The sequence below is a fragment of the Hyla sarda genome, chromosome 7 (assembly GCF_029499605.1).
Source record: "Hyla sarda isolate aHylSar1 chromosome 7, aHylSar1.hap1, whole genome shotgun sequence".
Taxonomy (NCBI): domain Eukaryota; kingdom Metazoa; phylum Chordata; class Amphibia; order Anura; family Hylidae; genus Hyla; species Hyla sarda.
In genome coordinates, this window is record NC_079195.1 from 165,351,670 (window position 1) to 165,377,314 (window position 25,645).

Below are 25,645 nucleotides of genomic sequence, written 5' to 3' on the forward strand. Positions count from 1 at the left end.
TTTTACTAATTTGGCAACTAACTAAAATGATACAAATGGGGGAGATTTATCATGAAAAAGAACACTGGAGCCCATACTAACCAATCATATTTTAGCTTTCAAATTTTTTTTTAACGGCCTAAAAATGAAAGTAATAATCTGGTTGGTTGCTAGGGGCAATTGCTCCACTGTTCCTCTGCACAGGATTTGTAAGGGTGTGTTAACACGTTCAGGTTTCTAATTGTAATTTTTGATTATAAGGCCAAGAACAAATCAACATGGAGGACAGATACAGTATAAAGGAAAGACTTTTCTGTTTCAGACCCATTCCTGGCTAGGTATTAAACAGTACCTGTTAACAAATAAAACGTTTTATATAGTGTTCCTTGCGTAATTTGTTGACACTTTTCCATTCTCTTGCTTTTAAAATTATCCCAACATAAATATGTTTAAAATGTAATTGAAAAATCAGCCACTAGGTGGCTCTGTTCTGGTCCCACAATTAAAGGGGTATTCCAGGATTTTTTTTTATTTGACTATGCTATAGGGGCTGTAAAGTTAGTGTAGTTCATAATATAGTGTCTGTACCTGTGTGTGACAGTTTTCTCACAATTCTTATGTGATTTTCACCCCAATATTTATTTTTAACAGCATACAAAATTACTGTTGTCTCAGATTGTTCCCAGGTTGCAATGCGGCCGAGACCTGACTCACTAGTCAGCTGATGACAGGGAGCCTGTCTGCTTCAATGGGTGGAGCAGTTGCTTGGTGGGAGAGGGATCAATCTGCAACTAATACAACAGCTGTAGGCGCCCTGATTGAAAACCACAGGTCTTTTGAATGGATGCAGCTCATTTATGTTTCAATGGGTGGGGTGGCTGATGTGTGGGAGGGAGGAAAATGGAATTATGGGATTTGTAGTCAAAAAAAGAAAAGTCAAACAGGAAATGCAAGTTCACAAAAAACTAGCCACAGTATTATGGTAATCTCACAACATAGCCATTTAGCCCCAAGACAAGCACAGATCCTCCCTAAGCATGTCCATAACAGTCTGCCAGGTACGTACTAAAATCACCTTTTGGTGGATAACCCCTTTAATACAGTGAGTTTATTCTCCTCTCAGCCTGGCAGGAGTCATAACTCAGGAAGTGCTCCTGGCTGCACAGAGCCTCACTAAAAGCTGCACAGAGCCTCATTGAAAGCTGCAAAGAGCCTCACTGAAAGCTGCACAGACCCTCATTGAAAGCTACACATAGCTTCACTGAAAGCTGCACAGACTGAAAGCTGCATAGACTGTATGTGCACAGCGTGCGCGAGTGACGGGGAAGCAGAGCTCTAGGGCCCAGTGCTCTCCCTATAGCCTTTTATAATTTTATCTTTATTAATAAATATTTTTTATAGTGAAGCACTGGTTATCTCTCATCTGTGTTCTCTTATCTATTCTCCTATACTCTTATATACCCTCAAATCCCTCACTCTCTCCATTATTTGTTTCATGATCATGTTCTCTTTCAGGACCAATACAACATAACCTTACTTCTGAAGACTATCGCAACTCTGTTTCTCACTGTAGTCGCCTGGCTATCTTTTTGATATAACTGTCTGGTTATCCCTTCATACAGCCTAACAAGAACATTCATTCATACTACATCCTATTCTGTTGACATTCATCAATCATTGACTCACCTACTGCAGACTATCACACCTCCATTTTTTCATCAAACTAACACACTTCATTTTTGCTATTTTTCTCCTATATCACTTCTTTATACCACATTATGTATTATCCATCTAACATACAGTGACCTTGAGCACAGATCGTACCTATTTATTGTCTATATTTTAATCACTGTAGGGTGTATTTAGGGGACCACACCCAGATCAATTTCTCGGTCCATTCCATCAGATTGAGCACACCTCAATATTTATTTCTATATACTTTTTGTTTAAGTACTCGCCGATACAAATTACTGATACTTTTTTCTATGTCACGTGACAGTTTTTTTTTTTTAATTAGAGGAAGGACTTTTTATATTTAAAAAAATATTTTGTTTAATTTAAAAGGGAGGGTTCATACTTTTATTAGGGAAGGGGTTAATTTACATTTATTATTATTATTTTTTTTTTACACATTTTTCCCCCCACTTTTAATAGTCCCATAGGGCCTCTGCGTTTAGAGGAAAGAAGGTTTCTACACCAGCACAGACGGGGGTTCTTTACTGTAAGAGCAGTGAGACTGTGGAATTCTCTGCCTGAGGAGATGGCCATGGGGAACTCTGTAAAAGAGTTCAAAACGGGTCTGGATGCATTATTAGAAAGTAATATCGCTGGTTATGTATACTAGAGTTATAGGGATAGAACGTTGATCCAGGGATTTATTCTGACTGTCATATTTGGAGTCAGGAAGGAATTTTTACCTCTAGTATCAGGGTTTTTTGCCTTCCTCTGGATCAAATCAGTAGGCATATAGGTTGAACTTGATGGACTCTGGTCTTTTTTCAACCTCATGAACTATATTACTATGTTACATGTAAAAGAAAATGGCAGCAGCACACTTGGTCAACAAATGCATGTCACCCAGCCTGAGGTGAGTGAATGTTAGGGTCCCATCCTATATGAGACCACCTACTTGTGGTGGATGGAGGACACGTTTTGATCAAAAAGTGCGCTAAGAGCCTCCATTTTGTTGACCAAGCGTGCTGCTGCCATTTTCTTTTTTTTCACATGTTTTGTACTTGCCACAGCAGCGTGCATCCGTGTATTGGGCTAGGTGCTGGCTACATTTTTGTTTAATTTTGTTTTTGCTGTGCAATTTGGGGGGGAGTGGCTCCCTCTGTAGCTGTGCATCCCCTCCCCTATATCACAGGAGGTGGTTTTAGGTTGTTAGTGGATCCAGCATGTCGCCCAGCCTGAGGTGAGTGAATGTTAGGGTCCCATTCTATATGAGGCCACCTCCACGTGGTGGATGGGGGACACGTTTTGATCAAAAAGTGTGCTAAGAGCCTCCATTTTGTTGACCAAGTGTGCTGCTGCCATTTTCTTTTTCTTTTTTTATACATGTATTGTACTGGCCACAGCAGCGTGCATCCGTGTATTGGGCTAGGTGCTGGCTACATTTTTGTTTCATTATGTTACTATGTTACTATTACATGCAATCTGTAGATTGCATACACTGATCAATGAAATGCCATAATATAGCATTGATCAGTGTTATTGGTGCTCCTTTACTACTGCCTGCCATGACTAGCAGCAGTAAAGGAGCAATGATTGGATGGCACAGTAAGAGATCTCCAGCCGTCCTCACAGCTGATTGGGACACCGCGATTTCACTGCGAAATGAAGGAATGCCATAACATGGGTATAAGTAGTTTAGCTATAGTGAGAAGGTGACGAGGAGGAAGGGCAAAACACTGGACTTGTCCACCATGAATTAAGTAATATGTCCCACCCTGAGGGACACACTGGTTAGTTTGTGCTAGACCATGATCAAGTAAAAACACTGGTGTATGATACCACCTGCGCACACATAGGGAGAATCCATGAGAATGTTTGGAGATAAACAAAGAGTGCTCCTCTGAGAATTCACGGTCTCTCACATAAGTGGGTGTCATTTTGTCAGTATTGTCACATGAAAAGATATCATAAAATATTCACTTATGTGAGATACCGTGCATGTATTTAACCTGTTAAGGATGGCAGGCGTACGCCCCCGTTTTAAAGTCCTTAAGGACTGAGGGCGTATGGATACGCCCGTGGGAATTCCGGTCCCCGCCGCTAGCCGGTTGGGGACCGGGATGCCTGCTGAAATCATTCAGCAGGCATCCCGGCACATTGCCGAGGGGGGTCCTGAGAACCCCCCATGTCGGCGATCGGAGAAAATCGCATGTCAATTCAGACATGCGATTTTCTCCTATTCCAGACTGATCGGGTCTCTGGTGACCCGATCACCCGGAAAATACGGATGATCGGAGCTGTCATTGACAGCCCCGATCATCCTGAGGGATAGGAGCGAGTTTGCAGTGCTGCGATCTCCTCCTATCACCTGCCATTAGTCAGAACTGAGTTCAGACCAATGGTAGTGCACGACCGGGGGTTGCCATGGAAACCCCCCGCTCTGCCCACCCCTGGCTGTCGAGCAGAACGGGGGGAGAAGATGGCGGCCGATACCTGGAAAGAAGATGCCGTGGGGACCGCCGATCATCGCTGGAGACTGCGGAGATCAGTGGCGCACGTAGGGAAGCGACGGTGGGGGGGGGAAAGGAAGGGGGCAGTAAGTGATATTTACTGCTGCCCTTCCTAGTGGTTGCCAAACTGCAACTCCCAGCATGCTGGGAGTTGTAGTTTTGTATGATCTGGAGGGTCACAGTTTGGAGACCACTATTACAGTGGTGCCCTAACAGTGGCCCTCCAGATGTTGCCAAACAGCAACTCTCAGCATGCCTAGTCTGCCTGGCATGCTGGGAGTTGTAGTTCTGTAACATCTGTCCCTTCAGATTTTGCAATTTTCATGAAAATTTTGAAAATTGCTGCTAAACTTTGAAGCCCTCTAATTTTTTCTAAAAGTAAAAATATGTCCATTTTATGATGCCAACATAAAGTGGACATATTGTATTTGTGAATCAATATAAAAGTTATTTGGAATATCAATTTTCCTTACAAGCAGAGAGTTTCAAAGTTAGAAAAATGCTAAATTTTCAAAAGAAAGGATGCAAGTAACAACGAAAATTTACCACCAAAATAAAGTAGAATATGTCACGAAAAAACTATCTCAGAATCAGAATAATTGGTAAAAGCATCTTAGAGTTATTAATGCTTAACCCCTTAAGGACCGAGCCCTTTTTCACCTTAAAGGAGTATTCCAGTTGTGACCCAGTGGTGAGCAACTTATCCCCTATCCTAAGGATAGGGGATAAGTTTGAGATTGCGGGGGTCCGACCGCTGGGGCCCCCTGCGATCTCCTGTACGGAGCCCCGACAGCCCGCGGGAAGGGGGGCGTGTCGACCTCCGCACGAGGCGGCGGCTGACACGCCCCCTCAATACAACTCTATGGCAGAGCCGAAGCGCTGCCTTCGGCAATCTCCGGCTCTGCCATAGAGATGTATTGAGGGGGCGTGTCGGCCGCCGCTTCGTCAGGAGGTCGACACCCGCTATCTGGCCGGAGAGCCTGGCCCCCGTACTGAGAGATCGCAGAGGGCCCCAGCAGTCGGACCCCCCGTGATCTCAAACTTATCCCCTATCCTTAGGATAGGGGATACGTTTTTCACCACTGGACTATCCCTTTAAGGACCAGAGCATTTTTTGAACATCTGACCACTGTCACTTTAAACATTAATAACTCTGGAATGCTTTTACTTATCATTCTGATTCCGAGATTGTTTTTTCGTGACATATTCTACTTTAACATAGTGGTAACATTTTGTGGTAACATGCACCCTTTCTTGGTGAAAAATCCCCAAATTTGATGAAAAAATTAAAAATTTAGCATTTTTCTAATTTTGAAGCTCTCTGCTTGTAAGGAAAATGGATATTCAAATTAAATTTCTTTTTGGTTCACATATACAATATGTCTACTTCATGTTTGCATCATAAAATTGACATGTTTTTACTTTTGGAAGACACCAGAGGGCTTCAAAGTTCAGCAGCAATTTTCCAATTTTTCACAAAATTTTCAAATTCGATATTTTTCAGGGACCAGTTCAGTTTTGAAGTGAATTTGAAGGGTCTTCATATTAGAAATACCCCATAAATGACCCCATTATAAAAACTACACCTCCCAAAGTATTCAAAATGACATTCAGTCAGTGTTTTAACCCTTTAGGTGTTTCACAGGAATAGCAGCAAAGTGAAGGAGAAAATTCCAAATCTTCATTTTTTACACTTGCATGTTCTTGTAGACCCAATTTTTTAATTTTTGCAAGGGGTAAAAGGAGAAAATTTATACTTATATTTGTAGCCCAATTTCTCTCGAGTAAGCACATACCTCATATGTCTATGTAAAGTGTTCGGCGGGCGCAGTAGAGGGCTCAGAAGCGAAGGAGCGACAAGGGGATTTTGGAGAGAACATTTTTCTGAAATGGTTTTTGGGGGGCATGTCACCTTTAGGAAGCCCCTAGGGTGCCAAAAAACACATGGCGTAACATTTTGGAAACTACACCCCTTGAGGAACGTAACAAGGAATTAAGTGAGCCTTAATACCCCACAGGTGTTTCTTGACTTTTGCAAATGTAAAAAAAAAAAAAAAAAAAAAATCTTTTACCTAAAATGCTTGGTTTCCCAAAAAATTTTCATTTTTACAAAGGATTAAAGCAGAAAATACCTCCCAAAATTTGAAGCCCAATTTCTCCCGATTCAGAAAACACCCCATATGGGGGTAGAAAGTGCTCTGCTGGCGCACTACAGGTCTCAGAAGAGGAGTAGTCACATTTGGCTTTCTGAAAGCAAATTTTGCTCTGGGGGCATGCCGCATTTAGGAAGCCTCTATGGTGCCAGAACAACAAAAAAAAAAACACATGGCATACCATTTTGGAAACTAGACCCCTCAGGGAACGTAACAAGGGGTAATGTGAACCTTAATACCCCACAGGTGATTCACGACTTTTGCATATGTAAAAAAAAAAAAAAATTTTTACCTAAAATGCTTGGTTTCCCAAAAATTTTACATTTTTAAAAAGGCTAATAGCAGAAAATACCCCCCAAAATTTGTAACACAATTTCTCCCGAGTACGGCGATACCCCATATGTGACCCTTAACTGTTGCCTTGAAATACGACAGGGCTCCAAAGTGAGAGCGCCATGCGCATTTGAGGCCTAAATTAGGGATTTGCATAGGGGTGGACATAGGGGTATTCTACGCCAGTGATTCCCAAACAGGGTGCCTCCAGCTGTTGTAAAACTCCCAGCATGCCTGGACAGTCAGTGGCTATCTGGCAATACTGGGAGTAGTTGTTTTGCAACAGCTGGAGGCTCCGTTTTGGAAACAGTGGCGTACCAGACGTTTTTCATTTTTATTGGGGAAGGGAGGGGGGCTGTGTAGGGCTATGTGTATATGTAGTGTTTTTTACGCACGGGTGGGGGTTCTCAGTAGTTTCTCGCTGGCAGTTTGAGCTGTGGCAGAAAATTTGCCGCAGCTCAAACTTGCAGCCGGATACTTACTGTAAACCTCCGCCCATGTGAGTGTACCCTGTACGTTCACATTGGGGGGGGGGGGGAATACCTCCAGCTGTTGCAAAACTACAACTCCCAGCATGTACGGTCTATCAGTGCATTCTGGGAGTTGTAGTTTTGCAACAGCTGGAGGCACACTGGTTGTGAAACACAGAGTTTGGTAACAATCTCAGTGTTTTACAACCAGTGTGCCTTCAGCTGTTGCAAAAGCTACAACGCCCAGCATGTACGGACAGCGGAAGGGCATGCTGGGACTTGTAGTTATGCAACAACTGGAGGCATACTACTTTGGCTGGGGATTGTATTTATGCAACAGCTGGAGACACACTGGTTTGCTACTTAAATCAGTGTTTCACAACCAGTGTGCCTCCAGCTGTTGCAAAACTACAACTCTCAGCAGTCACCGACAGCCAACGGGCATGCTGGGAGTTGTAGTTATGCAACCAGCAGATGCACCACTACAACTCCCAGCATGCACTTTAGCTGATTGTGCAAGCTGGGAGTTGTAGTTATACAACAGCTGAAGGTACACTTTTCCATAGAAAAAATGTGCCTCCAGCTGTTGCAAAACTATAAGTCCCAGCATGCCCTTTTTGCATGCTGGGATCTGTTGCTAAGCAACAGCAGGAGGCTGTCACTCACCTCCAACTGCAGATCCACACCGCCGCCGCCGCGCAGGTCAGTCCCTCGCCACCGCCGTCGCTCCTGGGGCCCCGATCCCAACAGGGACGCCGGGGATCGGGGTCCCCAGCTCCTGGAGTCTTCTTCCCGCACCCGCTCACGTCCTCCGGAAGAGGGGCGGAGAGGGTTGCGGGAGTGACACCAGCAGCAGGCGCCCTGATTGGTCGGCCGGGAAACCGGCCGACGATTGAGGGCGATCGTGAGGTGGCACCAGTGCCACCTCACCCCTGCTGGCTATGGCTGTTCGGGGCCGGAGACCCGATTGACTCGGAATCCGCTGCAGATCGCTGGACTGAATTGTCCAGCGATCTGCGGCCATTGCCGACATGGGGGGACATAATGACCCCCCTGGGCGATATGCCGGGATGCCTGCTGAACGATTTCAGCAGGCATCCGGCACCGGCTCCCCTCCAGCTAGCGGCTGGGGCCAGAAATGCGCAGGGCATATCCATACGCCCTGTGTCCTTAAGGACTTGGAAACGGGGGCGTATGGATACGCCCTGTGTCCTTAAGGGGTTAAAGTGACGGTGGTCAGAATTGCGAAAAAGTCCTTAAGATGAAAAAGGGCTGAGTCCTTAAAGGGGTACTCCGCCCCTAGACATCTTATCCCCTTTCCAAAGGATAGGGGATAAGATGTCAGATTGCCGCGATCCCACTGCTGGGGATCCCCGCTACGGCACTGCGCTATCATTACAGCACAGAGCGAGTTCGCTCTGCACGTAATGATGGGCAATACACAGGCCGGAGCATCGTTACATCATGGCTCCGCCCCTCGTGACGCCACGGGCCGCGATGTCATGAGGGGCGGAGCCATGACATCACGCTGCTCCGTCCCCTGTATCGCCCGTCATTACGCACAGAGCGAACTCGCTCTGTGCTGTAATGATAGCGGGGTGCCGCAGCGGGAATCCCGGGGATCCCCAGCAGCGGGACCGCGGCGATCTGACATCTTATCCCCTATCCTTTGGATAGGGGATAAGATGTCTAGGGGCGGAGTACCCCTTTAAGGGGTTAAGGGGTTAATGTTGTGTTCCCTCACAATAACTCAACACACTGCCATCATTGTCTAAACCTTGGTACAAAAAAAAAAAAAGTTGACCACGTTTTTGCCTGCGGTCGGGAAACCGCATACGGCTGGAAACGAAGCCGACCGGAGGCTGTGGTTCACTCCGGTCGGCTCATAGACTTGCATTAAATACGGTTCCCGAATACGGCTGAGTGAGGGCACCGCGATTAAGCCCCGCCCCACTCCTCCAAACCGTATACGGGAACCGTATTTAAGAAAACGTGGTGTGAACCCAGCCTAACACTGCACACACTGATCTATTACATTGATGATCACTGGTTTCTCATAGATAGTCCAGATCTCACTTCTATCGTGACGCTCCAGTCACAGCAGTTGGCCCAGCAAGCACAGCAGTTGAGCCAATTATCTGCCCTGATGCAGCAGCTGCTAACTGCTCAGAACTGCACATAGAACTCATGGTGGAGCAGTTCCCTACGGAACTAGCAAAGGTGGCCTTCGTCATCAGTCTCTGGATGTAACTGGAAGGGCTTTGACCTGGGCAACTCCGCTTTGAGATCGCAGTGATGCTTTCACAATCAATCTCCAGGCTTTCCTGACAGAATTTCGGGGTGTCTTTGAAGAACCTGCCCGAGCCTCCCTAGTACATAGGTATCATCTTCCTGTATCTGGTTTGTTAAAGCCCTTGTACATCTCTGTACAAGGGCAATGGAGAAAGACTGGACTATACTGTGCTGTACCACACTGAACTGTTGTCTATGCAGGTCGGAGCCTCGCATTAGGAGAACTTGTCTTTCTATGTACTCCCTCATTATACTTCCCCTCTCCTGCTAGGCCTACCGTGGTTGCAACTCCATGCCCCACAGCCGGATTGGAAAACGGGAGAAGTTCTACATTGGGGACTGCATTGCAAAGACCACTGTATTTAAATACGTTTAATTAATTTGAAACCATCTTCTTGACCACTGCCTGGTCTGCCTTTGTTCCTTCAGAACTTTGCTGATGTCTTTAGAGCAAAACAAGCTGGAGTCTTACCACCACATCGTCACCGGGTTCTTCTTCGTGGAAAAGAAAGACGGGTCCTTGCGACCTTGCATCGACTACCGAGGCTTGAATAAAATGACAGTAAAGAATTGCTACCCACTTCCTTTAATCTTGGAATTATTTGATCGTCTGCAGGGTGCCAGGATCATCTCTAAACTAGACCTTTGTGGGGCCTATAATTTGATTCGTATACGAGAAGGGGACGAGTGGAAGACTGCGTTTAATACTCGTGACGGGCATTTCGAGTATCTGGTGAGGCCATTTGGTAATGCTCCAGCAGTCTTCCAGGAGTTGTCAATGACATTTTTGTGACCTCCTATACTCCTTTGTTGTCTATTTGGATGACATTCTCATCTACTCGCCCAACCTCCACACTCATCATTCACACCTCCGCCAAGGGTGGTAGGCAGAGGAAAAATCCAGTTTAACTTGGAGACGTGAACAGAGGGCTCGCCAGAACTTGGAGACGAACTGGACTCCACAGTCAGACACAATATGAGAAGGCAGTCCATGTATCCTCAAAATGTGACAAAGGAAAAGCTTAGCAAGCTGTTGAGCAGAAGGAAGTCTAGGCAGTGGCACGCAATGAGCCATTTTAGAGAATCGGTCTACTACCACCCAGATGACTGTATTGCCGCTGGAGGACAGAAGGTCAGTAATGAAGTCCATAGCAAGATCAGTCCAGGCAAGATCTGGGACCGGCAAGGGCTGTAGAAGACCGGCTGGTTTAGACTGAGGAATCTTGTCTCAGACGCAGACTGAACAGGAACGGACAAAACGACATCCTGTTTTAACCCCTTAAGGACTCAGGGTTTTTCAGTTTTTGCACTTTTGTTTTTTCCTCCTTACCTTTTAAAAATCATAACCCTTTCAATTGTCCACCTAAAAATCCATATTATGGCTTATTTTTTGTGTTACCAATTCTACTTTGCAGTGACATTAGTCATTTTACCCCAAATTTTTTTTTCACGGCGAAACGGAAAAAAAATCATTGTGCGACAAAATCGAAGAAAAAATGCCATTTTGTAATTTTGGGGGCTTCCGTTTCTACGCGGTGCATATTTAGGTAAAAATGACACCTTATCATTATTCTTTGGGTCCATACGGTTAAAATGATACCCTACTTATATAGGTTTGATTTTGTCTTACTTCTGGAAAAAATCATAACTACATGCAGGAAAATTTATACGTTTAAAAATGTCATCTTCTGACCCCTATAACTTTTTTATTTTTCCACGTGCAGGGCGGTATGAGGACTAATTTTTTGCACCGTGATCTGAAGTTTTTATCGGTATGATTTTAGTTTTGATCGAACTTTTTGATCACTTTTTATTCATTTTTTTATGGTATAAAAAGTGACCAAAAATATGCTTTTTTGGACTTTGGAATTTTTTTGCGCGTACGCAATTGACCGTGCGGTTTAATTAATGATATATTTTTATAGTTTGGACATTTCCGCACGTGGCGATACCACATATGTTTATATATATATATATTTTTTTTTTACACTGTTTTATTTTTTTTATGGGAAAAGGGGGGTGATTCAAACTTTTATTAGGGAAGGGGTTAAATGACCTTTATTAACACTTTTTTAAAACTTTTTTTTTGCAGTGTTATAGGTCCCATAGGGATCTATAACACTACACACACTGATCTCTCATGCTGATCACTGGCGTGTATTAACACGCCTGTGATCAGTGTTATCGGCGCTTGACTGCTCCTGCCTGGATCTCAGGCACGGAGCAGTCATTCGTCGATCGGACACCGAGGAGGCAGGTAAGGGCCCTCCCGGTGCCCTGTAAGCTGTTTGGGACACCGCAATTTCACTGCGGCGGTCCCGAACAGCCCGACTGACTAGCCGGGACAGTTTCACTTTCACTTTAGAAGCGGCGGTCAGCTTTGACCTCCGCTTCTAAAGGGTTAATACCGCACATTGCCGTGATCGGCGATGTGTGGTATTAGCCGCGGGTCCCGGCAGTTGATGAGCGCCGGGACCGATTTGATGTGATGATGCGACCCCGCTCCATATTGCGGGAGTCGGCGCAGGACGTAAATATACGTCCTGCGTCGTTAAGCGGTTAAACTCGGCCACCAATAGTGTCTAGAGATAAGCTGCAAGGACTTACGAATTCCGGAATGACCGGCCAGGAGAGAGGAATGACCCCACTTCAATACTTGGAGTCTTAAATGGGGAGAGATGTAAGTCTTTCCATGAGCCAGGTGCTGGAGTCTTGCTGGCGCTACAGAGACGAGACGCTCAAGAGGAATAATATGCTGAGGAAGAGTTTCCCAGTCATGAGTGTCAGAAGACCTGGAGAGAGCGTCTGCATGTAGATTCTTTGCTGCTGGACGAAAGTGAATGTAGAGTTGAACCTGGAGAAGAACAGAGACCGTTGGGCTGTCTGTAGATAGAGCTAATTCTTATGATCAGAATATATAATGATCGGATGTACAGAGCCCGTCAAGAGATGACGCCATTCTTCCAGAGCTAGTTTTATAGCCAAGAGTTCACGACCTCCAATTGTATAAATTTTTCTCTGACGGAGAGAAGGACTTTGAGAAAAATGCACAAGTTACAATTCTTTGCTTAGAAGACTTTTGCGTCAACACAGCACCAGCACCGACTGAAGAAGTATCCACCTCCAAAAGAAATGGTTTACCGGGGTCGGGTCTAGACAAAACCGGAGTTGTAGCAAAGGCGGACTGTTTTGAAGGCCTCTTCTGCCTTCTGGAGCCCAGACCTTGGAATTAGAAGTCTTCTTCATAAGAGACACAATGGGCGCTACTAAGGTTGAGTAATGAGAAATAAATTGCCGATAGTAGTTGGCAAAACCAAGGAAGCGCTGGATTGCTCTTAAGCCAGAAGGTCGAGGGCAGTCCAATACAGCGGACAACTTGTTAGGGTCCATTTGAAGATCTTGACTGGTAATGATATAACCAAGAAATGGAAGACTGGTCTTTTCAAAAATACACTTTTCAAGTTTAGCGTAGAGATGGTTGTCACGGAGGCATTGTAAAACCTGGCAGATATGTGAACAATGAGTCTGAACATTGGGCGAGTAGATGAGAATATCGTCCAAATAAACCATGACACAGGAGTATAAGAGGTCACGAAAAATATCATTAACAAACTCCTGGAAGACTGCTGGAGCATTACGGAGTCCGAACAGCATTACAAGGTACTCAAAATGTCCAAAATGTTAAAACGCAGTCTTCCATTCATCACCCTCCCTTATGCGAATCAAGTTATAGGCTCCTCGAAGGTCAAGTTTGGAGAAAATCCTCGCTCCACGTAGACGATCAAATAATTCTGAGATTAACGGAAGAGGATAGCGGTTTTTGACCGTTATTTTACTCAAGCCGCGATAATCAATGCCGGGTCGCAGAGAACCGTCCTTCTTTTCTACAAATAAAAAAACGGCTCCGGCAGGGGAGGAAGATTTCCTGATAAAGCCTTTTTGTAGATTCTCTTGAATGTACTCTGACATGGCCTGAGTTTCAGGGATGGACAGCGGGTAAATTCTGCCCTGGGGAGGTGTGGTCCCAGGCAACAAGTCTATAGGGCAATCGTAGGGACGATGAGGTGGTAAGACTTCAACTTTCTTCTTACTGAAGACGTCAGCAAAGTCCAGAAGAATCGATGGCAAACCGGGCAAAGGAGTTGAAGGAGACACCAATTTAATAGGACGTGTTTGAATACAGTTGTTGTTGCAGTAAGGTCCCCAATGGAGTACTTCTCCAGTTTACCAATCTAGCTGCAGCCACGGAAGGCCTAGGAGAAGAGCGGAGGTACAATGAGGAAGTACATAGAAGGACAAGTTCTCCTTATGTGAGACTCTGACCTGCATAGACAATGGTTCAGTGCAAAATTGCACTGTACAGTCCAGATTTTCTCCGTTAACCGAGAGATGTACAAAGGCTTCAAGAGGCGAGATACTGGCAGATGATACCTTTGCCTTAGATGAGTCCAGGAAGGCAAGAAGGGAAATACTCTCCTTGGAGGGAAGAGAAAGCTGGACCGTCAAATTCAAATGTGGAGAGGAAGTGTTCCCACCTAGAGAAGCCTCTCCCTCAAAGCCTAGGTGCAAGTGTTTCCCTGTGACTGAGGACGCACAGGACAGTCTCTGAAGAAATGATCTGCACTGGCACAGTAGAGGCAAAGATTCTCAGCTCGTCGACGAGTTCTTTCCTGCAGAGTCAGGCAAGACCTATCCACTTGCATAGCCTCCACTGCGGGAGGCAACATAGAAGTTTGCGGTGGTTGCTGGAAGACTGGTGCCAGACGAGGAAAGCGCAGAGGTTGTGCAGATGCCCTTTCTTGATGTTGTTCCTCACATCGTTCAGAGAAACCAAAATCTATCCGAAAGGCCAGTTGAATGAGGTCACTCAGAGTGGATGGCAATTCCCAGGCAGCAAGGACATCTTTAATATGGCCAGAAAGTCCTCTTTTGAAAGTGGCGCAAAGAGCTTCATTATTCAAAGAAAGCTCCGATGCCAGGGTACGAAAACGGATGGCATACTCGCCCACAGAGGAGTTGCCCTGGGAAAGACTCAGCAAGGCCATCTCAGCGGAAGAAGCTCGTACAGGTTATTCAAAAACACCTCGGAATTCAGTAAAAAAAGGCTTGGAGACTAGCTGTAAGTGGATCACTGCGATCCCATAATGGGGTTGCCCAGGCCAGAGCCCTTCCAGTTACGAGACTGATGACAGAGGCCACCTTCGCTCGTTCCGTAGGGAACTGTTCAGCCATTAGCTCGATGTGCATGGGCACTGGGTCACAAAACCATAGCAAGACTTGGGATCCCCCTCAAACTTCTCAGGTAGGGACAGATGGAGTTTGGACCCCATGGAGACTACAGGAGTGGGAGGCATCACCGGAGCAGAAGGAGGCTGTGGTTGCTGCGGTTGCTGCTGGACTGAAAGCTGACCTGTGAGGCAGATGACTTGGGCCATATCAGGGAGCGGAGTCTAAGGTGCCGCTGGTCTTCACCGGAGCTCGCCGCAAGGCAGGATGGATTTGCTGCGGCAGGCGGCACCAGGTCGCTACCCCCAATATGACTCGACCACACAGGTAGCTGGGCGAGGTACAGAATGATGAGGCAGAGACGTATTCAGACTTAGCAGAAAATCAGGGCAGGCGGCAAGGTGATGTAGTCAAGAATGTAGCGGTAGGGTCTAATACACGGGAAAACAACAGACTTGGGAATGCTTAATCTCAGGCTATGGGGCATTGAAGATCCTGCAGGGAAGTGTAGGAGGTGCAGGGACTTATAATGAGGTGTCAGGTGCAAACACTAATTATGGGCGCACTGGCCCTTTAAATTTCAGCGCACCGGAGCTGAGACACAGGTGAGGAGGCGGCAGCGGAGCATGCTGAGTGACAGGCTGGGATTCGCATGCGGAAGCATCCCGCGATGCAAATCTCAACCCCACCGGCAGACGGGGACACAGAGACTCTGCGCTCCCGACCGATGCTGGCGGCAGGAGCGCAGAGTGTGACATGGGGTATATTGTTACCAGTCAAGATCTACAAATGGACCCTAACAAGCTATCCGCTTTACTGGAGGGGCCTCAACCTTTTGGCTTGAAAGTGATTCAGCGCTTCCTCGGCTTTGCCAATTATTATTGGCAATTTATTCCTCACTACTCCACCTTGGTTGCCCCCATCGTTTCTCTTACCAAGAAAACTGCTAATGGACTTGGAAGAATGGCATCATCTCTTGGAGGGCTCTGTACATCTGCTTACTATTTATACTGACCACAAGAATTTGCTCTATCTACAGACCATCTTCTCAACCTTTGACAGGCTCGCTGGTCGCTGTTCTTCTTCAGATTTGACTTTTTTATTCACTTCCGTCCAGCAAAGAGGAATCTTCAGGCTGATGCTCTATCTAGATCCTCTGAAATACAAGACCAATAATCTCACCTTCAACATATTGTTCCTCCTGATCTTCTTATTTCCACAGCACCAGCAAGTCTTCAGCACTTGCCTCCTGGGAAGACTTACATAACTCCCCGTCTAAGTCTTGAAATCAGGTCATTCTTCTTTGTTGGCCGGTCATGCCGGTATTTGTAATTCCTTACAACTCATCTCCCAACAGTATTGGTGGCCAACTTTAAAACAGGATGTTGTTGACTTTGTTCGTTCCTGTTCGGTCTGTGCCTGGGACAAGACCCCTCGTGCCAAGCCTGTTGGTCTACTTCATCCCTCGCCAGTTCCTGAGCTGCCCTGGACCGACATACCAATGGATTTTATTACTGACCTTCCTTCTTCTGGCGGCAGTACGGTCATCTGAGTTGTCCTGGACCAATTTTCTAAAATGGCTCATTTTGTGCCCTTGCCAGGTTTACCATCTGCATCACAGCTTGCAAGCTTTTCCTTTGTCATATCTTCCGTCTCCATGGATTGCCTACTCATATCGTCTCCGACCGGGGAGTCCAGTTAAATTCTGGAGGGCCCTCTGCTCACGCCTCCAAGTTAAACTGGACTTCTCCTTAGCTTACCACCCTCAATCTAATGGACAGGTCGAAAGGGTGAACCAGGTCCTTGGAAACTATCTTTGCCATTTTGTCTCTGCTCGCCAAGACGACCGGGCTCATTTACTACCCTGGGCCGAGTTTTCCTACAACCATAGGAAATCCGAATCCACTGGGACTTTATCCTTCTTTGTGGTCTATGGGCTTCATCCTTGTCCTCCTCTTCCCTTGTCTTTTTCTTCTTCCGGAGTTCCTATGGCTGACGAACTAGTGCGGAATTTCGCTTCCATCTGGCAGAAGACTCGTCACTCCCTTCTATATGCCACGACCCGTATGAAGTCGCAAGCAGACAAGAAAAGACGTCCTCCACCGAATTCTCTCCTAGGGACAAAAAGTGTGTTATCTTCCAAATATATCCGCTTTAAGGTACCCTATTATAAACTGGATCTACTCTATTTGGGTCCCTATAAAGTTAACACCTTAATGACCACGGACATAAATGTACTTCTTGGTGTGGCGGTACTTAGCGCACCAGGAAGTACATTTACATCCTGTGTATGACCGCGAGCATCAGAGCGGTGCTCGCGTCATACACCGCCGGTAATGGCCGACATCCGCGATTGCACGGATGTCCGCCATTAACCCCTCAGATGCCGTGATCAGTACACATCACAGTGTACAGTGTAAAAACGAAGCCCTCCAAAATGTGTAAAATTATGGTTTTCATAAAAATTTCCTCCATAAAAAAAAAATAAAAATTTTGGGTTCGCTGTCCATTTTATGGTAAAATGAGAGGTTTCATTACAAAGTAAAATTGGTCACACAAAAAACAAGCCCTCATATGGGTCTATAGATGGAAATATAAAAGAGTTATAGATTTTAGAAGGTGAGGAGGAAAAAATGAAAACGTTAAAATAAACTTGACCTGGTTAAAATGGGCTTGGTCCTTAAGGGGTTAAACAAACAACTTAACCCCGTGGCTTATTCCCTCCATCTGCCCTCCTCTCTCCGGATCCCGAATTCCTTCCATGTCTCCCTCTTGAAGCCTGTCATCCAAAATTGTTTTTCTCAAAAGGACGTCTCTCCTTCCGCCCATCTCTGGTACCTCTGATATTTTTGTTGTTAAGGAAATCTTGGACTCCAAGCTGACCAGAAGGAAATGCTTCTTTCCTGTGGATCGGGAAGGATTCGATCCGGAGGAGAGGTCTTGGGGACCGCAGGACAATATCCTGGACCAGGACCTTCTCCAAAAATTTCTAAACTGCAAAAGGAGGGGGAGACCAAAGGGGGGGTGGGAGGGGGTACTGTCATGCTTCGCTCTCAGGCCACACGTACTGGTCGCGAGTGCAGTGTCCCTGTGTCCCCAGCTGCCGGCGGGGCTGGGATTCGCAGACCGTCACTCACCACACTCTGCTTCCGCCTCCTCCACTGTGTCTCAGCTCCAGCGTGCATGTCCCCGTTTTCTAGGGCGCGCACGCCGAAGTTCTGAAATTTAAAGGGCTAGTACGCCCATAATTAGTTTTACACCTGACACTAATTTATAAAGTCCCTGCACCTCCCACACTTCCCTGCCGGATCTTCAGCGCCCTTAGCCTGAGATTAAGTGTTCCATTTTGCCTGTTTGCCTTACCCGTGTATCCAGACCTTCCCACTACGTTATTTGACTTCGCACCTTTGCCGCCTGCCTTGACCTTCTTCTACGTTTGACTGTGCTACTGCCTTATCCTTTGGTACCTCACCTTGTCCAGCTACCTGTGTGGTCGAGACGTGTCAGGGGTAGCGACCTGGGTGTCGCCTGCCGCAGCAAGCCCATCCTGCCTTGCGGTGGGCTCTGGTGAAGACCAGCAGCACCTTAGACTCCGCTCCCTGATACGTTCCGTGTCATCAGCCACACAGGTCAGAGGATCCACATCCAACTCCGTAACAATGGGTATAATTTTTATCGTATTGACCCACAGAATAAAGAAAACATTTTTACCGTAAAGTGAACAGCGTGAAAACGAAAACTTCCAAAATTTGCTAAATTGCTGTTTTCTTTTCAATTTCCCCACGCAAATAATATTTTTTTGGTTGCGCCATACATTTTATGGTAAAATGAGGGATGTCATTACAAAGGACAACTGGTTGCGCAAAAAACAAGCCCTCATACTAGTCTGTAGATGAAAATATAAGAGAGTTATGATTTTTATGAAGGCGAGGAGGAAAAAACAAAAATGCTAAAATAAAATTAGCTGTGTCCTGAAGGGGTTAAAGTACAGCTTTTTTTCTGTACAGACCCAACTATGTATAAATTGTTTAACAACAATAGAATACCTATTTAACCCCTAGACAATGAAAGGCATACATGTACTCCCTTGCTGTCCGGGATTTAACGCGCAATTATACGGCTTGGGGCGTTAGATGACTATAAAGCAAGAGCAGGAGCTGTTCTCGCTTAATATGCAGTAATTGTTTGCTACTATTAGTAGCCAGTCACCTACTGCTCATGACGGGGAACCGCGATACCGCTGCTCCCCCTTAATATTGATCAATGTGTCTAAAGGCAAAATTACTATTGCCATTTAGTTCAGGGGCATCTTGGACCCCTCAATGTGAAAATTGTCTGTGTCCCCAAGGCCAAAATGGACTATATCTTTAAGGGGTTAATGTTGAAAAGTACAATTGTATGCAGCACAGGAGCTAAATTTTCATAAAATTATTCTTGCTCTTGCTGCAGTGCATGCTAACAGTGTATTAAATTATCCATTAAAGTTGCATTCCAGGATTTTTTTTTTTATGGGAATATGCTACAGGGGCTGTAACGTTAGGATAGATAGATCATAATGTGACTGAATTACTGTAGTTCATAATATAGTGTCTGTACTTGTGTTTGATGGTGGGCTTTAAATTCTTATGTGATCTTTGCCCCGATGTTTATTTTTAACAGCATACAAAATGAGTGTCGACTTTTTGTTTCTCAGGTTGCAGTGCGGCTTGAGACTTTTTGAAATATGCAGGTAAATTTTGTGTGGTTTAATTTTACTAAATAACTGTCTACATGACATGCTTGGTATACTAATATTCCTCTATTACCAACTTCATCAAAGAGAGATAAGTGAATTATTCCTGCACAAATTACATTTTTTCCTAAAATTCACACATTTTTCAGGTGCAAACATTTTGAGCTACGTTTTTGGATTAGTTGTAAAAAGGTAGCTGGCATTTTTCAGATAGGAAGTTGAAGAATCACATGACCTTGGGGGGGGGGGTGGCTCGGCGGGCTTCCCTATAATGCGTTACAGTCAGCCCTTCTTGGTTGACAACCAATCATGAAGGATTATAGGGATGAGCTGCAGTTTCACAATGTCTTAGCCACTATTAAACCCCAACACAGCCTAAGAACTCTCTGGGGGTAAGTCTCTCTTATCTAGAACGTATTAAAGGGGTACTCCGGTAAATCAACTGGTGCCAGAAAACTAAACAGATTTGTAGACTACTTCTATTAAAAAATCGTAATCCTTCTAGTACTTATTAGATGCCGAATACTACAGAGGAAATTATTTTCTTTTTGGAACACAGAGCTCTCATCTGACATCATGACCACAGTGCTCTCTGCTGACATCTCTGTCAATTTTAGGAACTGTCCAGAGCAGCATATGTTTTCTATGGGGATTTTCTCCTACTGTGGACAGTTCTTAAAATGGACAGAGATGTCAGCAGAGAGCACTGTGGTCATGATGTCAGCAGAGAGCTCTGTGTTCCAAAAAGAAAAGAATTTCCTCTGTAGTATTCAGCAGCTAATAAGTACTAGAATGATTAGGATTTTTTTTTATAGAAGTAATTTACAAATCTAAAAAGTGATTGTGCAGCCCACTTGGATAAAAAATTAGAATATATATACCCAAGGTTAAAGGTGATGCCTTCACCCAAAAAAGGCCAAAAATTGATAAATAAAAAGTAAAATGTAATACATTTTAATGGAATACAATAAAGTACATACCAGTCCTCAAAGGTATATTTATGAATGGAAAAATAGAATAATAGAGAAATGTGGATCCAATATAGTAAAATCACAATTTATTGAATTAAATCAAGACTCCTAAGTACCCCAGCAGGGCCCGTGCATCGGGAAAAAAGGAGCTTGTAAAATGACAGTGTTGCAGATAATGGATAAAATGTTGCACACAATAAAATAAGTATACCAATAGTAAAAAAATGTGTATACCAATAGTAAAGAATGGCAACTGAAAAATAAGTCAATGCGCTATCATTTGCTATACAGTGGTGATCAAAAGTTTGGGCACCCCAGGTAAAAAAAATTATTAATTTGCATAAAGAAGCCAAGGAAAGATGGTAAAATCTCCAAAAGGCATCAAATTACAGATTAGACATTCTTATAATATGTCAACAAAAGTTAGATTTTATTTCCATCATTTACACTTTCAAAATAACAGAAAACAAAAAAAAATGGTGTCTGTAAAAGTTTGGGCACCCTGCAGAGTTAATATCCATAGATTTTCAATTATGTTGAGGTCAAGGAGATTGTGAAGGCCATGGCAAAACCTTCAGCTTACGCCTCTTGATGTAATCCCCCGTGGATTTCGAGGTGTGTTTAGAATCATTATCCATTTGTAGAAGCCATCCTCTCTTTAACTTCAGCTTTTTCACAGATGGCATCAAGTTAGCATCCAAAATTTGCTGAAATTTTATTGAATCTATTTTTCCTTCTACTCGTGAGATGTTCATTGTGTTACTGGATGCAATACAACCCCAAAGCATGATTGATACACCCCCATGCTTAACAGTTGGACAGAGGTTCTTTTCATTAAATTCTGTTCCCCTTCTTCTCCAAACGTACCTTTGCTCATTCTGGCCAAAAAGTTACATTTTAACCTCATCGGTCCACAGAACTTGTTTCCAAAATGCATCAGGCTTGTCTATGTGTTCATTTGCAAAGTTCAAATGCTGATTTTTGTGGTGAGGACATAGAAGAGGTTTTCTTCTGATGACTCTTCCATGAAGACCATATTTATTCAAGTATCTCTTAATAGTGGAATAGTGTACCACAACTCCAGTGTCTGCCAGATCTTTCTGGAGGGATTGTGCAGTCAAACATGGGTTTTGAATTGTTTTTCTCACAATCCTGCGAGCTATTCTGTCTGATATTTTTCTTGGTCTTCCAGATCTTGCTTTAACTTCCACTGTTCCTGATGACTGCCATTTCTTAATTACATTTCGAAGAGAGGATATTGACATCTGAAACGTTTTGCTATCTTCTTATAGCCTTCACCAGCTTTGTGAGCGTCAACTATTTTCATTTTCAGGTTTCTAGACAACTGCTTAGAAGAACCCATGGTGCTGATTGTTGAGGCAAGGTAAAATGAGTCTGGGCATATTAAACCTTTGAGATTGGCATCACCTTGTCTTCCCAGATGATGCTTGAGAACAATCCAGGACACTGGCAGGTCTCAGCTTTGCAAAGGGGGCAGTGCATGCTATAAATTCTGCAGGGTGCCCAAACTTTTGCAGATGCCATTTTTTTGTTTTCTGTTATTTTGAAAGTGTAAATGATGGAAATAAAATCTAACTTTTGTTGACATGTTATAAGAATGTCTAATCTGTAATTTGATACCTTTTGGAGATTTTTCCATCTTTCCTTGGCTTCTTTATGCACATTAATAATTTTTTTTACCTGGGGTGCCCAAACTTTTGATTCCCACTGTATGTCTCACAATAAAATAAGTATACCAATAGTAAAGAATGCCAGCTGAAAAATAAGTCAATGTGCTATCATTTGCTATATGTCTGCGCTGATTCATTGGTGGCATAGTATAGCAGCTGGGTTAATAGTTCAGTACAGTTCAGCAAGAGAACAGTTCCAATAATGATAATTCCACAAATCCACAATGATGCCGATAAGCTGACACTGTAAAGTTGGTGCACGGCACCACTCACTGCCCAATGAATGCCATAGAGAGATGCAGGACAGTTCGGGCTGGCACGGAGGCATCCGGCGCTGGATGGAATGCCGTCTGTGTTGGAGGTCTCAAGGTAGCGTGGAGACCGCAATAGTCTGAAATGGTGCGGGAGTGGGCCGGCGTCCTCGTGTCAGATAATGCGCTGAATGCGCATGGATGAGAGTGGTCTCGCAGTGGAGGGCATCCAGCTGTTGCGAGTGTGGAATATAGGTTAGTAGTGGATGTTAGATAAAATATTGTTATACAAATGGCTTGGATAAGAGGGCTAGACATGTTTCAAGGCCGCGGGCCTTTTCTTCAGTAGCAATATAGAGATATATATATTGCTACTGAAGAAAAGGCCCGCAGCCTTGAAACGCATCTAGCCCTCCTATCCAAGCTATTTGTATGCCAATATTTTATCCAACATCCACTACTAACCTATATTCAACAGTTGCAACAGCTGGATGCCCTCCTCTGTGAGACCACTCTCATCCGCGCGCATTCAACGCATTATCTGACACTAGGACGCCGGCCCACTCCTGCACCATTTCTGACTATTGCAGTCTCCACGCTACCTTCTCGGCAAAACACCTCCCCACCAGGCCGGACACAATCTCCATGCCAGCCGCAGACCTTTGAGCCCTCAACACAGACAAGCATTCCATCCAGCGCCGGATGCCTCCGTGCCAGCCCGAACTGTCCTGCATCTCTCTACAGCATTCATCGGGCGGTGAGTGGTGCCGTGCACCAACTTTACAATATCGGCTTATCGGCATCATTGTGGATTTGTGGAATTATCATTATTGGAACTGTTCTTTTGCTGAACTGTACTGAACTATTAACCCAGCTGCTATACTATGCCACCAATGAATCAGCGCAGACATATAGCAAATTATAGCGCATTGACTTTTTTTTCAGCTGACATTCTTTACTATTGGTATACGCATTTTTCTACTATTGGTATACTTATTTTATTGTGTGCAACATTATTTGCAACATTTTATCCATTATCTGCAACACTTTGTCATTTTACAAGCTTCTTTTTTCCCGATGCACGGGCCCTGCTAGGGTTTTTAGTAGAGGTACACCGAAATGGAAATTTCAGAACCAAAACGAAACCGAAATAAAAAAAAATGTCCAACCGATACCGAAAATGACTTCTCCCCAAATGCAGCGCTCCGCTCATTAGATTAGATTAGATTCCCCCACATTAGATTGCCAGCTCCCCCACATTAGGTCGGGAGCTCCCCCACAATAGTAGGCAGCTCCCCCACAATAGTAGGCAGCTCCCCCGCAATAGTAGGCAGCTCCCCCGCAATAGTAGGCAGCTCCCCCGCAATAGTAGGCAGCTCCCCCGCAATAGTAGGCAGCTCCCCCGCAATAGTAGGCAGCTCCCCCACAATAGTAGGCAGCTCCTCCACAATAGTAGGCAGCTCCTCCACAATAGTAGGCAGCTCCTCCACAATAGTAGGCAGCTCCCCCACAATAGTAGGCATCTCCCCCAAAATAGTAGGCATCTCCCCCGCAATAGTAGGCAGCTCCCCCGCAATAGTAGGCAGCTCCCCCGCAATAGTAGGCAGCTCCCCCGCAATAGTAGGCAGCTCCCCCACAACAGTAGGCAGGTTCCCAAATTAGGTCAGCATTTCCCCCACAATAGTAGGCAGGTTCCCCACAATAGTAGGCAGCTCCCCCCAACAATAGTAGGCAGTTCCCACACAATATTAGGCAGCTCCCCCCAACAATATTAGGCAGCTCCCCCACATTTTTAGGCAGCTCCCCCCCACATTAGGTCAGCAGTTCCCCCACAATAGTAGGCAGGTTCCCCACAATAGTAGGCAGTTCCCCCTCAATATTAGGCAGCTCCCCCCACATTTGTAGGCAGCTCCCCCCCACAATATTAGGCAGCTTCCCCCCCCCCCACAATATTAGGCAGCTCCCCCCCACAATATTAGGCAGCTCCCCCCAACAATATTAGGCAGCTCCCCCCCCCACAATATTAGGCAGCTCCCCCCCCCACAATATTAGGCAGCTCCCCCCCCCCCACAATATTAGGCAGCTCCCCCCACAATATTAGGCAGCCCCCCCCCCACAATATCAGGCAGCTCCCCCCAACAATATTAGGCAGCTCCCCCCCGTCCCACAATATTAGGCAGCTCCCCCCAACAATATCAGGCAGCTCCCCCCAACAATATTAGGCAGCCCCCCCCCAATATTAGGCAGCTCCCCCCCACAATAGTAGGCCGCTTCCCCCCACAGACATACAGCTTCCAGCCATATACAGTGTATGGCTGGAGGCTGTATGTCTGTACTGCTGCCCCCACAGTGATCCGGTCACCGCTCCTCCGGCCCGGGGTCACATCTACTGCTATGGCCTATGGACCATAGCAGTAGGTGCCGGGACCGGAGGAGCGGTGACTGGAACACTGAAGAAGATGACACGCCGCCAGTCACTTACCAGGCCCCGGCCAGCGCGCATTCTCCTGCGACGATCCTGTGGTCCTCCTGCGTCTCTATGGTTGTACGCACGGGACGTCAGTGACGTCCCGTGCGTACGACCATAGAGGCGGAGAAGCGAAGGACCGAAGGAGGATCGCGGGAGGATCGCAGGAGGACGCTGGGGAATGGTGAGTGACCTGCGGACATCCTTATGTCCTGAAAAGACTTTTCGGGACACAGGGATGTCCGGAATAGGATTAGGAATACTTCTTTTTATGTGCCCGGGCCGGCTCCCGTGTGTGGCTGCAGGCGGGGTCGGCCAGAGCATATAAAAACGAATACTGTATACTAAAAACCAGGGGGCCTCCAGCTGTTGTGAAATTACAACTCCCAGCATGTCCGGACAGACTTTGCCGGTCCGGGCATGCTGGGAGTTGTAGTTTCACAACAGCTGGAGGCCCCCTGGTTTTTAGTGCACAGTATTAGTTTTTATATGCTCTGGCCGGCCCCCGCCTGCAGCCACACACGGGAGCCGGCCCGGGCACATAAAAAGAAGTTTTCCTATCCCGGAGAGCGCAACCCCCCCCCCCCCCCAGATGTTGCGGCCGGCCCCCCCTGCACCGCCCACGAGTGCCTCTGCCACTGGCAGTGTTTGTGACTTGTGCTGTGGGCGGGCAGGGGAGGTGGTCATTATCGGCACATTTTTAGTTGTTTCGGCATTTTGCCGAAATAGCTATTTTCGGCCGATATGTATCGGCCGCCGATATATCGGTGCATCCCTAGTTTTTAAGAGTCTTGATTTAATTCAATATATTGCTATTTTACTATATTGGATCCACATTTCTCTATCTCTATTATTCTATTTTTCCATTCATAATTTACAAATCTGTTTAACTTTCT

General features: G+C 45.5%; 1 protein-coding gene across 1 annotated transcript in view; it reads right to left on the reverse strand.

Annotated features, from left to right (window-relative positions):
* The window catches only part of LOC130282032 (homeobox protein MSX-2-like), a 75,600-nt gene that overhangs the window by 1,524 nt on the left and 48,431 nt on the right, over window positions 1-25,645 (reverse strand). The gene's annotated exons all lie outside the window — the stretch shown is intronic.